Source organism: Impatiens glandulifera, chromosome 1, assembly GCF_907164915.1.
Source record: "Impatiens glandulifera chromosome 1, dImpGla2.1, whole genome shotgun sequence".
NCBI lineage: Eukaryota > Viridiplantae > Streptophyta > Magnoliopsida > Ericales > Balsaminaceae > Impatiens > Impatiens glandulifera.
The window spans coordinates 15,140,689-15,154,369 of record NC_061862.1 but is presented as its reverse complement, the minus strand read 5'-3'; the positions used below and the strand labels follow the sequence as shown (position 1 = coordinate 15,154,369).

The following is a 13,681-nucleotide window of genomic DNA, read 5'->3' as shown; positions in this document are numbered from 1 at the left end:
TATCGATCAAACTAGTCGGTCCTATCAAATTTCTCGGTCCTAGGTTCAAATTTCTAGGTCCAGACCGATGGTTGTCGGTCGAACCTCTCGGTCCTCAAGAACACAAAAGTGCAGGTTTTGTAATTTTGTTTTTTTAGATTGAATTCATTAATCCAAGAAATATGTTGATCATCATTTCAAGGTATCAATCAACGTGGATCATAATTAAATCATTCAAAACAGTTTGTGATTAAGACTTGAATTTTCGGTTTTAAAACTGGTTTGAGAAGAAATGAGGTATCCAATAGCCTCTTTATATCTCATATACTTGGTTGGTACCAAAACAAGAACACTACCTGACAACATACAAGAACCAGACAACATACAAGCTTATGAAAAATGAAATATAAAAATTTCAATTTCAAACTGGAAATATAAATTAAAGGATGATTGAAAGCTTACCAAGGATTAAAGAAAACTCCTTAGACCTTAGAGAAGCTTTTAGGATGCATGGATCCAAGCTTTAGAGCCTTATATATTTTTTTTGAAAAATCAGAAACTTTGAGCTTCAATGGCAGATTTTCGAAAACTTTTTATTTAGGGCTTGAGATGTTATCTCTTGCCGTCTATTTATAGCATCCTTAAGTCGGTGGAGGCTTTAAGTGGATCGAATCAGCCAAAAGCCATTAATGGCGTTTTAATTGTTCTTTCGGCCACTTGATGAAATATGGATGAATCATCCCTATTGATGTAGGAGAAATGATCTTCGGATTTTGAATCAACCGATTTGGTTGACTATCGATTGTATTCCACTTTTGCATAATCAAAGGACGAAACATCATCATTATCCTCACGGCGTTGCGATGAACACGACGGTGACGGTCGAAATGATGTTGTTTCAAGCGCGTTTTGGTGTTCGTGGGGCATTCTGTAAGCGGTCTGTCTAACGTCGTTGGCGTTTGAGCGTTAGCAATTCGGCTAACAGATGTTGGCCGATCGCCTGCTTCTCGGGCGCGCGTCTCTGGCTACAGCTGGCTACACGAGCGCTGGATTAATTACTCTTATTTTAAAAAAATGCCACTCCAAGAATGTAATAAAATGACAATAAATGAAAATTTCTCAAAATAACCATCAATATATTAAAAAAAATCCAACCAAGTCACAAACATTCTGAAAATAATAATAAAGAAAACATTACAAAGAAAATCGAAAAACAAAAAAACACACAAATTTAGGATCGCTTTATTGTCTAGAGTTTTAATGTTAAATCCAGATTCTCTTCATTCTCGTCGGAAATGTCAATCACCACAGATATTGGTTTGTCTAATTTGATAAGATAATTCGGGGTGGAATCACTTGAATACTTTATAATGAGTTCTGCAATTCTCGCCTCTATACGCTCTTGCAACCTTTCTTGAAGAAATAAGAACAAACTTGGAAGATCATCGGACGACATTCGACAAGTTCCTATAACCTGCCATACAAATATACAAAATTTATATTAAATTAAATTAACTCGTGTAAACTATTTTATAAAACAGATTCAAATATTGGCTTGATACCTAAGAACAATTGATTGAAAAATACACTAAAATTATAAAGCCAAGAGAATACAATGATGGATGAATAAAAGGGGTTTCAAATATATACCCACAAAACCTATTCTAAGATTTCATTACACCTAATTCATTAATTAACAAAATAAGAAAAATAACAAATTGAAACACATTTTAATAATAATAAAATTTTCATCTTTTAATAAATAAATAAAATTCCTATATATTGCCATTTGTTGTTAATATATTTATTTTATTTCCAATAATGGGTAGATGAAGATTTTAGGATAAGTTTTAAGAATATGTAGTATAAAGTCATTTGGACAAACATGTCCTTACAAATATAAAAAGGAAAATAAAAAAAATTATTATAAAATATTTTAAATGAGAATTAAAAAACAAAGTATATTCTATCCAATTTTTTTGAATTTTTTTTTTTGTCAAATTCTATCTATATACATATTTTAAAATAGGCCACCATTGCCTTCACCACCTTTTATTATATGTACTTAGTGCATTTTATTTTGATTTTGTTGGAACCTTGTATTTGATGGTATATTATTATTTTTTTCTTGTCAATTTAAGACATGTTTGTTTTACATTTTTTGACTTATGGATTATCATGATATTTGTTTATTTTTCTTATAATATATATATATATATATATATATATATATATATATATATATATATATATATATATATATATATATATATATATATAAATATATTAGAAATTCCATCATAGCACTCAATAAATTAATATTTCTCTTTTATAATATTGATAAGAAAGAAGTTATTATTTTTCTATATTTAACGAGTTATATATATATAATTTAAATTCGTTGACTTTTACATAATTATTTTAACTTTTGAGTTTTATTCTATTTAATAAAAAAATCATATATATATATATATATATATATATATATATATATATATATATATATAATTCTTTTCTCAATTCATCATTAATTTACTTTACATTCAAATCTTTATTCAGATTTTTTTATGTTGATAAAATTTTGAACTTTTTCTGAAAATATGTGATCTAAAACAAATTGCAGTAACTTTTAGCATATTTTAAATAAAAAATTTAAATATACTTTTTATATTAAATATAAAAAAAATTATTTCACTTTTCACTTTAATAATTTTTAAAAGTAATGACAAATTTATCACTTTTTGACTTTTACCTTATTTATAAAAATTATTATATTATATTACTCAACCATATTTAGTATATACAATTAAATTATATTCTAAAAGTGTCCTTGTTTTAATTAAATACCAAAAAAGTTAATATATTGACACTACAGATTTGGTAGTGAATACTGTTTGATATTGGCTACAATAACTAACTTATACCCAGTGTATTCCCATTAAGAATATAAATATATAAATATATATATATATATATATATATATATAAATATTGTAAATAAAAAATAATATTATTCAAAATATTTAAATTAGTTTAATTATATGTTGTTTAAAAAATATATTAAAAAAATTATATAATATATGTGGATCAAATTACCAATCAAATTATATAAAGTTTTGTTCGAGATAATATTTCTTATTATTATATACTTATTTAAAAATAAAAATTTTAAAAAATTATCTAATCAATTCGTTTAAGTTTTTTTTTTTATATTTATAATAATTTTGATTATTTAATAACTACTAAATTTGAAATTTATCAATTGTTTTTTATATAATTAATATTTTAAAAATAAATAAATTAATATAATAAATAATTAGACAAATATAAAAAAAAGTAATTAAAATTAATATATATATATAATTAATAAATATGTGTAATAAAATTGTTATATATATAGCGTCTTAATTTATTTTTTACATTATAATTATTATAATAATAATTGAATAAATTTTAAAAAATAATTAAATTAATTTATAAATAAATAAAAAATAATATATACTAATAAAATAATCATTCATACAATGTCTTACATTTTTTTTATAATAATAAATTATTTAAAACTATTTAAAATTAATATATTTATATATATAACTAAATAAAAAATGTGGTAATAAAAAAATGATTCCTTCAAATGTCTTAATTTGTTTTTTTATAATAATAAATAAGTTTCAAATACACTTATCAATAAATTTAAAACTTAACCTTTTTAATTAAGTATATTTTAATTATATTATTTTACAATTTTTATTTTTAACAAACATTTTGTATTTATTTATTTCAGTCTTTTTAATTAGCCATATATTAAATATATTTTGATATATTTTTTAATTATTCGTCAATTATAAAATATTATTTCAAGTTTATAATATATTATTTTTTAAATTGAAATTTTTATATTTTAGTTTTCATAAATTTGTATATTACCTAGTTGTTGGATTTCTTGATTAGAAAATAATTTAAGAATCATTTGTGAGATTTCTAAATGATTAATCGATCTAAAATAGAAACCCCCAAATTTGAATTTGGAAAAATCCAAAATCGGGTTTTATATTCTTGAGCTAATCTTCAAGAATAATAGCCTAGAGAGCCTCCCAACATGTTTCTAATAATGTTGGGAATATATTATGATCATGATTGATCTATCCCGACCTTTTTTTCTTATCAAAATCAAAAATTTCAAAATAAATGAAAACTTTAAGTTCTTGAATTGGTCCAAATGAACCGTCAATGTTCATGTTTTGGTACCAATCAATCATATAAAGTATAAGGAAACTATTAACAAATTTTTTACACTTCATTAAAATCTAAAATCCAAAAACCCGATTTTTTGTTTTAAACTGTTTTGAACAAATTGAACATCACATAGGTTGAATAGTACATTGGAATGATGTTCTTGGGAGGTTTGTGAAGCTACCCAAGCCCTTGGATCAAAGGATCATGGTCTTAATCAAAAATGCAAAACTTGCAGTTTTGATGTTCTTGAGGACCGACAAGTCCGACCAAGACCGACATGTCCGACCAAAATTATTTAGTTAGGACCGAGATATTTGAACGAGGTTTTTCAACTAAGACCGATAGGTCCGACTAAGGCTTTTCACCTAGGACCAAGAGGTCCGACCAATATTTTTCAACCAATATAGAGGTGTCCGACCGAGAATTTGAACATGGGACTAAAGAGTCTCGCATTCGACCGAGAAGTCCCAAACCTTGGACCGATGAAGTTAGCCCCATGCTAACCCAGGACGGTAGTTTCTACACTCGACCGAGGAACTTCAGCATCCCAACCTGGGATCTTCAAACCTCGAGCGAATATCTCTAACCCAGGATCGCGGGTCTTAACCCCCGACCGATGAAAATGCACCCATGACCGAGGACACCGGTCCTAGGGATTGTTTGGTTGCACTTTTTATTTTCCAAAATTATTTTTGTAATTTTGGAACCTCAAACCATTTTCTAAAAATCCCCAAAAAAATAGAAAATAATTTCAAAATATATTTTGAATATTTCCACACACAAAATATTAATAAGGGCTCGTTTGAGATTTATCTTTAAACCCTAATGCCTTTTAATTTGATATATTCTTCAAATATATTCCTCTCTAGCCATCACCATCAACAACATGTATTAGCATTTAAATATTGTTTTTACAAATTTTAAATACACAAAAACATAGGCATGTCTAGGACCGGAAGAATAATTAGTTAAAATAAAACGTTATACAACCAAATTTTAAAAGCCAATATTTTATAAAGTAGAAACCGTTTTAAAACGGGTGCGGAGGATGAAGCGCGAAAGTCTTTCCCGAGTGTCACCAAACTTCGAACTAAACGAAACTCTGGTGAAAAATATGTTTGTACACGTACACCTTTTATTTCTTTTTTTCAATCAATTGGTGACTCTATTTTAAATAAATAATCTTTTAAATTAATTATTTTTAATTAATCTAAAGATAGATTTCTAAAAATCAAATTTTAATTTGATATTTCAAATCTAAAGATTATTTAAACTTGAGCACAAATTAATTATTTTTATAATTAATTTCAAGTTATTGGGACTTATTTAATATATTTTAAAATAATGTTTTATTTAAAAAAAATTCTGACACAAATCGAGGTTGAAATTTCTCGAACCTCGAGTTTTTCCGAGACAATGATTTTCTGGGGTTACAATATATAATTATATTATATTAAAAAATGAGTTAAAATAATGATGCATATAATAAATATGGAGAGAAAATAAAAATATATATATTTTAACCAAAATTATTTTAAAATCAATTTAATAAATATGTTGACTAATAATCTTGAAAGTGTTCTCATCTCCATTAATTTAATTTTTTAGTTGGTGACTCTTCATATTATTTCATAACTCGGTTTGTATGATTTGTGGGTTGACGAATTCTTTAACCCGATTCATTTTGTCTCATTAAATGCTCTAATTGATTTCTCATTATAGACCTTTCTTCGAGCAATTTGTACATATATTACCCTTATTTTTGACCTTCCCCATCAATAACAAATTCACACAAACATTTACATAGGGACTCACATATGTCATATTACCATTATTTCTCTATCAACCACAAATTTATACATGCATTTATGTAAGGACTCACATATGGCATCTTACACTTACTTTTGACCTTTCCCATCGACCACAAATTCACACACGCATTATGTAGGAACTCACATATGTCATCACATCACACCCACATACATCATCAATTTCATTTTAATATTTATAAATTTTCATCAATGCGTGAATCACTACAATATAATAAATTTAACAAAAAGACAAAAATCAATATAGGACCTTCTGAATGAATGCACTGGCATCAAGATAGAAAACATCAAACTTAGATCATTATAGGCAACGTACAATGCTGTAATTAAACATTATGAAATATTAGTGCTTCAGAGACTCTAAATTGTTGCCTTATAAGAATGAAGACGTAAAACAAATTGAAAACAAAGATGTTGAAGACAGATTGAGAAAACCAAATAAGAGATATTGCAAAACTTAAAGGATTAGAGATATTATTATGGATTAATCAAAGAACTCAACATTGAGTTTTCATAGTTTGATGGTATAACTTTAGTATATAACTATGAATATAGGAACTTCTGAATGTATTGGCGTCAAGGTAAAAACCGCCGAAAGACATAATCTAAGTTCCTATATCGATATCGGCAACGTACAACATTGTAAACACTATGACGATTATTGTTAGCTAAATCTAATTGGACATTAATGGATAAAAAGAAAAAATATAATTGAATATTATAAAATCAAAATGAAATTTCAATTCATAATATTAAATTTTTATCGTGTAAATAAACATAAGAATTGAAATAAAGTAAATTTAAAATCAGAAACATGAACAATTGAGGTATCAAATCATGTCATGTCCCATATAAATGTTGAACCTTACATTGTCATAAACAAGGAACTCAAGTATCTTTTTTTTTTATAATATAAATCACAAAATATATCTTCTTTATGTAGTGCAACTCTTCAAGAATATCCACAACACAATCCGTTATTTGAAAAATATCACAAGGATGGAGGTCAACGTCACTCAGAAAATGTCATATAAACCTTTGGTGTGTTTCTAGAAATTATGTTAATAAGCAGAGATATGTAGTAAGAAGAATATATAAAAACTAAACTTAATTTATTAAGTAATGAACCCTATTATATACACTTATCAAATGAATTAGTTACAAAAGAAATAATAGAAAACTATTTCTAAACAAACTATTTACACATCACTAACAACATAAGTTGTCAAAAACATGTAGAAAATAATCATATAAATATTAGTCTACCATAAGGTATAACTTGATGCACATCCAGCAAGCCCAACTTGGAAAAGAGAAATTGAAAACTCATGTAGTCAAGGGCTTTTGTAAAATTATTTGCTAGTTGACAAGTTGTATATATGAACATATTTTGGAATGACGAATCCCTCCTTAAATTTGTTTCTAACCAAGTGACAATCAATCTCCAAGTGTTTTACAAACTATAATTCACCCTCAATCTCTAAGTGTTTCTAACCAAGTAAAAATATAAATCAACAAGAATATAAGTCACCCATTGTAATTCACAAACTAGAGCTAGCAGGCATACTTCGATACTCTGCCTCAGCTGATGACCTTGAAACAATAGGTCGTTTCTTAATTTCCATGAGATTAATGAATCTCCTAAAAAAAACAGCAAAACCAGTAAACGACTTCCTTGTATCAACACAAGAAGCCAATCAGCATCACAATAATACTACAGTTTAAGTGAATTATGTACCTCATAAAACAATCCATAAAAAAGAGTACCCTTAATGTATTTCACCAATCTAAAAGCAATTTACCAGTGAGGTATCAAATTATCAATGCACAAACTAACGTAGATTTTGAACAACATATCTAATATCTGGTCGAGTAAAATCAAGATATAATAAACGCTCAATCAGTCTTATATACTTTTCTGGATTATAACAACTCCATTAGTTATACAAGTTTAAGACCCTTAATCATTGGTGCCTTAGTAGGTTTAACTACCAATAAACCAACAACTTTGACTATATCTAGAGCATATTTCCTTTGATTAACATAAATTCCTTTACTGATTTTTTTCAATTTTTAATCCCAAAAATATTTTGCTTCTTTCAAATCTTTAATTGTAACAACTTATGTAAATAATCTTTCAATTCAATGACTATATGGATTTCATATCTGATCCAACAATCAATGCACCATTTGCATATATCAATAATATCATAAAGGAATCAATTGTTTTTTTCTTAATAAATAGAAAATTATCAATTTGAGATTGAATAACCAAATTCAAAAAATTTCCACTAAATTATTGGTTTCACTGTCTAGATGCTTGTTTAAGGCCATATAAACTTTTCAAATAGCGTACATACCTTGTTAAGGAGAATCTATATTATGTCTAAAAGGGGCCATATAAACTTCTTTTTCCAAATACCATGTAGATAAACATTATTAATGTCAACTTGGTGTAAATACCAATTTTTGGCAGCAGTTAATGTTAACAACATACAAAGTATAGTAGGTTTAATAATAGGGGAAAATATTTCATTATAATCAACACCCTTTTTTCAAAAAAAAACCTTTAATCACTAACCGTACCTTATGATTGTTAATTGTTCCATCAGCATTTAACTTCAACTTATAGTATTTTTACCTTCTGGTAATTCAATCAATACCCATATTTGGTTTCTTTTTAGAGCATTTTACTTTATTTCTATTGCATCAACTTGTTCCTTGCTTTTATTGGATTGATTATATGAATTTGGTTCCTATAAAATAGAAATATTTTCCAAAAAGACATATACGAGTAATTTAAGCATGAAGAAGTGTGGTATGTATAGGTTTGTGGTGTATGGTATGAGATAAAAACAGTAGGTTCATAATAGTTTACTAATTTTTTAGTTTATGATATATAAGCAAGTTTAACTATTGAATCATAGTTTTTCATATAAACTTGATAATCATGCATTCATATAAATCTATTTTGAATCATAGTCATTTAAGTAAATAGAAATATTTGACTTAGATTAAGAATGATCAAGGAATTGATTGGATACACACTATTTGTAAATGGTGAATGTCGATTTTGAACAAAAGGATTAGAATTATTTAATGAAATATTTTTTATCAAGATTTTCATCAACAACATTAATATCAACTTCAGTAGAAACGGAATCATAAAATTTGGAATCATCAATGTATAAGAATGAAGGCAAAGAATTGTCCTCTGTTTCACACACTAATGTGAGGAAGCATGATCATAGAAATATTTTTATCAACAACATTAATATCAACTTTAGAAGCATGATCATAGAAATTGAAATTATCATCAATGTATAAGACTGGAGGCAATGAATTGTCCTCTATTTCACACACTAATGTGAGGAAAGGAAACACATATGTTCATGGAAAATAATATCTCAACTAATAATTATTTTTCCAGAATCAAGATCATATGTTTTATATCCCTTTTGTCCATCACTATATTGCAAAAATATGCATTTTGAGGCTCTCGAATAAAATTTAGACTTATCTATGTGAGAATTCACAACATAGCATAAACAACCAAAAACTCGAATACTTGAATAATTTAATTCATGTTCATTTAACATGTAACATGGTGTTTTCCACTTAAGAATCAAAGTGGGCAATATGTTTATAGTAGATGTGGCCATAAGAATTGAGAGTGGCCATAATTTAGATGGCAGTTTAGATTCAAACATCAAAGTTCGAACAATTTGAAACAAATGCTTGTGTTTACGCTCCCCTAAACCATTTTGATGGAGTATATACACTAGTCTTTTGATGTATAATGAATGTCATAAGATTGAAACAGATTTTGACATTTAACACTTATGAATTCACTCACATTGTCTGTTCGAATTATTTTAACATATTTATCAAACTGATTTTTAACAAAAAAAAATTAGAAAATCTTTTAGATTTTTAATCACTTACATTTATTTGCAATCAAAAAAGTCCAAATGCATCGACTATAGTCATCTACTATAGTAAACATAAACGTGGTGGTGTTTGTGAAAATAAATATCACAATAAGGCCCCAAATATCCACATGTATAAAATAGAAAAGGAAATTAGATTTGTTTTAAATTAATGAAAAGTTGATATTGTATTGTTTAGTTTTTGGACAGATTTCGCATATATTAAATATTTTTAACTGGCTCAGTTAGAAATTTTGAAATGAATAAAAAATGCATCACATCAACAAAAAGGATGAGCAAGACGTTTATACCACATTTCATTTCAGCAATATCATTTGCATTAGAATTCAAACTATTACATTAATAAACTGAATTCAAACTATTACATTAATAAACTCTATCATGGATTCATGAGTTATCCTTTTGGTTATTAAAATTAAAATAGTCTAAAATACAAATATTTCCCTCACTTCTTTCAACAGTCAATGTATCTTTATTTTCAAGGCCCTGCAACAGACATTTATGTGTGAAGAAGGTTAATAACAAATGAGAATCCTTAGTCAATTTGGAAACTTATATTATGTTATATTTTAAAATTTGTGTATAAGACATCTGTTAAGTTCAATTGTCCTATTTATTTCAAAATTTTAAAAGATCCATCAGGTAGATGGAAATGAGAAAAATGGCTGATTATTCCAAGGTTATGCATCATACTCAGATTAGAACATACATGTCTACTAGCTCCTCCTGTATCTATATTCCATGAACCATATCTCATAAAATTATTTATTGAAAAAGTATATATGAAAAAATACCTACATATCCACCACAATGAGAAAAGATAACATGATTTTCTTTGAGTGCATTCACAATCTCTGGTTGAATCAGCACAATAAGCTTATTGAATCAACACAGTAAGTTCAATTGGTGCATCATCAACATTCTTTCATCAATAAATAGAGGAATCATGCATGTTATCTTTTTTTTTTCCTTTCAGTCATATCCCTAGGATTTGTTGAATGGCTCATTGATCATCATTGTCAAGTTTCTAAAACTATTATCAAATCCAATAAAATCGTTCTGAGTAAATTGGAATAGGCTTTGTTGACAGTTACCAACCGATCCAATATCATAATTTATCTCCTAACATGTATATACATCTCATTCAATCTCATCAGAATTTGAATTAATTTATCAATGGACAATTTATCTAAAGTTCTCGTTGATCCGTAACATGTACAAATATAATGTGACCTGAGATCCAATTTCAGAATTTGTCTCCTAGCATATATATACATCTCATTCAATCCCATCAAAAATTGAATCAATTTGTCGGTGAACAATTTATTCAAAGTTCATCCAAAGTTCCTTTGATACGTCACATGTACAAATATACATCTATAAACGGATCCAATTTGGACATGTATATACTTCTCATTCAATCCCATCAGAAATTGAATCAATTTATTAGTGGACAATTTATCCAAAGTTCCCTTTAATGCTTCTCATTCAATCCCATCAGAAATTGAATCAATTTATTAGTGGAAAATTAATCCAAAGTTCCCTTTAATGCGTCACATGTACAAATATACATCAAGCAACGAATCCAATTTCAGAATTTATCTCATAACATGTATATGCATCTCATTTAATCACATTGTAAATTGAATCATATGTGGACAATTTAACCAAAGTTTTCTACGCATCACATGTACAAATATAGTTCACTGAAAGAAAGTACAACTCATCCCAATTTTTTTTTATTTAGAGAAATAAACATCCAGCGACATATTACCTTGAACAATACTATTGATCTAATTTTGTGAATTGAACAAGAGAAGACCAATGCTGGGTACATATCGCATAGGCAACTCAAGCCAAAGCTCCCTACCTGATGTGATGCAGAAGGACTCATAAATTTATTTCAAAATTCAATTAAGAAACTAAGATCTAAACATAGTTCCTTCCTCTGCACTGTATCCATGATATAGTTTAGCTTCATCTTAAGACCAAGCGCGCGATCTTCACTACTCAACTCCAGCCGAAGAAATTTACTTTTGCTAACTGGATTGACATCAGGTTTGTACGATGATCAAAATTGTGAAGTAAAAATTCATCTTTAAACTTCAATCCTAAACTACAAAAAGATATGCAGTCAGAAGAATGAAATAAAACTTAACTTATATACACTTACCAAATGAATTAATTACAAAAAGATTAATTGAAAACTAGTTCTAAACAAACTATTTACACATTACTAACAACTTTAATTAAGCATGTAGGAAATAATCAAATACATATTAGTTTACCTTTACCATAAGGTATACACTCCAAGTCTGTTTTAATAGTGTTCTGTATAAATTCTTAAAAGTTGGACACAAATACGCAATAGAGTACTAAATATAGAGAACACTCATCATCCATGGTAAATATAACACTAATCAGCAAAAGTGAAATCATTACACCTCAATTTGTTATAAAAAATAAATTATACAAAGCACTTCATCAAAGAAATATTTATACTGTTTTGTTAAAACACCATTTTGAATATGTAAATGTGAACTAAAATACCTTTGTTCCAATGGTAATTCATGTTTGAATAGCATTAACCAAAATGACTGATTGAGAGCTTCATTCATACTTATTTGATTCAGATTAGTTAAATACTCAAATAGTGTTTGATTATCCTTAATCAAAATGGACAAACTTAAGAAATCTTCTTAAGTTCTCATAAGTATTCATCAATTTAATGCTCACAACAGAAACCTGAATATAAACAACAATCACACATTTATAGACTATTGAGAAGCCATTTGAAAGACATATTAGATTAAACATTATTGTATCGAATTCAAACTCTTGAATTGGATAAACATTAAGGCAATATAATGGAAATCTAAGAAATATAGTGTAATACTTGGAGAGAAAACAAAAATCATATAGGAACGTCAGAAATCTGAAAACAATGGCCCTATAAAGAAACGCCCGAATGCCAGAATCCTAATTCCTAGATCAATGTCGGCAAAGTATAGCACTAATTACACTATCGATAAAGATGCATCAGTGACTCTAATTAAATTGCCTCTCAAGATCACATCAACCGAGATCGGATCAATCGTGGATTACTACATATAAGAAATTTAACAAAACCTAAAATCAATATAGGAACTTCTGAATGCATTGGCGTCAAGGTAGAACGCCGAAAGCCAGAATCTCAATTCCTAGATCGTTATCGGCAAACGTACAACGCTGTAAATACTATGAAATATTAGTGTTCCAGAGACTCTAATTTGTTGCCTTACAAGAAGAATTCAAACGGATTGAAAACAATAATCTGATGCAAGCAGATTGAGAAAACCAAAATAAAAGAGGTTGTAAAATTAAAGGCTCAGAGATATTAATTATGGATTAATCAAACAGCTCAACACTGAGTTTTCATAGTTTAATGGTATAACTTTAATCATCATAGCCTGTCCGAAAAATATGTAAAATGAAGAAGAAACGAATCTAAGGAAAAAAAATGAAGATATCGAAGAAAGAGAGAAGAAGTACAATCCGATCAAAACTTGTTTCTGCTCGATAACACTCTTACAATTTATACCGAAATTGTAAAACACACTTTAACCTTAGCACTTAGGCTTTCTTAGCACAATCTTATCACTTGTAGTAAATGCTCTTAGCGCTTGTTATCCCAATGTATGTCCCACA

The 13,681-nt window shown here is 27.5% G+C and overlaps 1 non-coding gene across 1 annotated transcript; it reads right to left on the bottom strand.

Annotated features, from left to right (window-relative positions):
- Positions 1–13,357: 13,357 nt before the first annotated feature.
- Positions 13,358–13,445, bottom strand: LOC124923187. Its single transcript, XR_007098195.1, has one exon. It is a non-coding gene; the product is annotated as a small nucleolar RNA snoR116 (small nucleolar RNA).
- Positions 13,446–13,681: the final 236 nt, after the last annotated feature.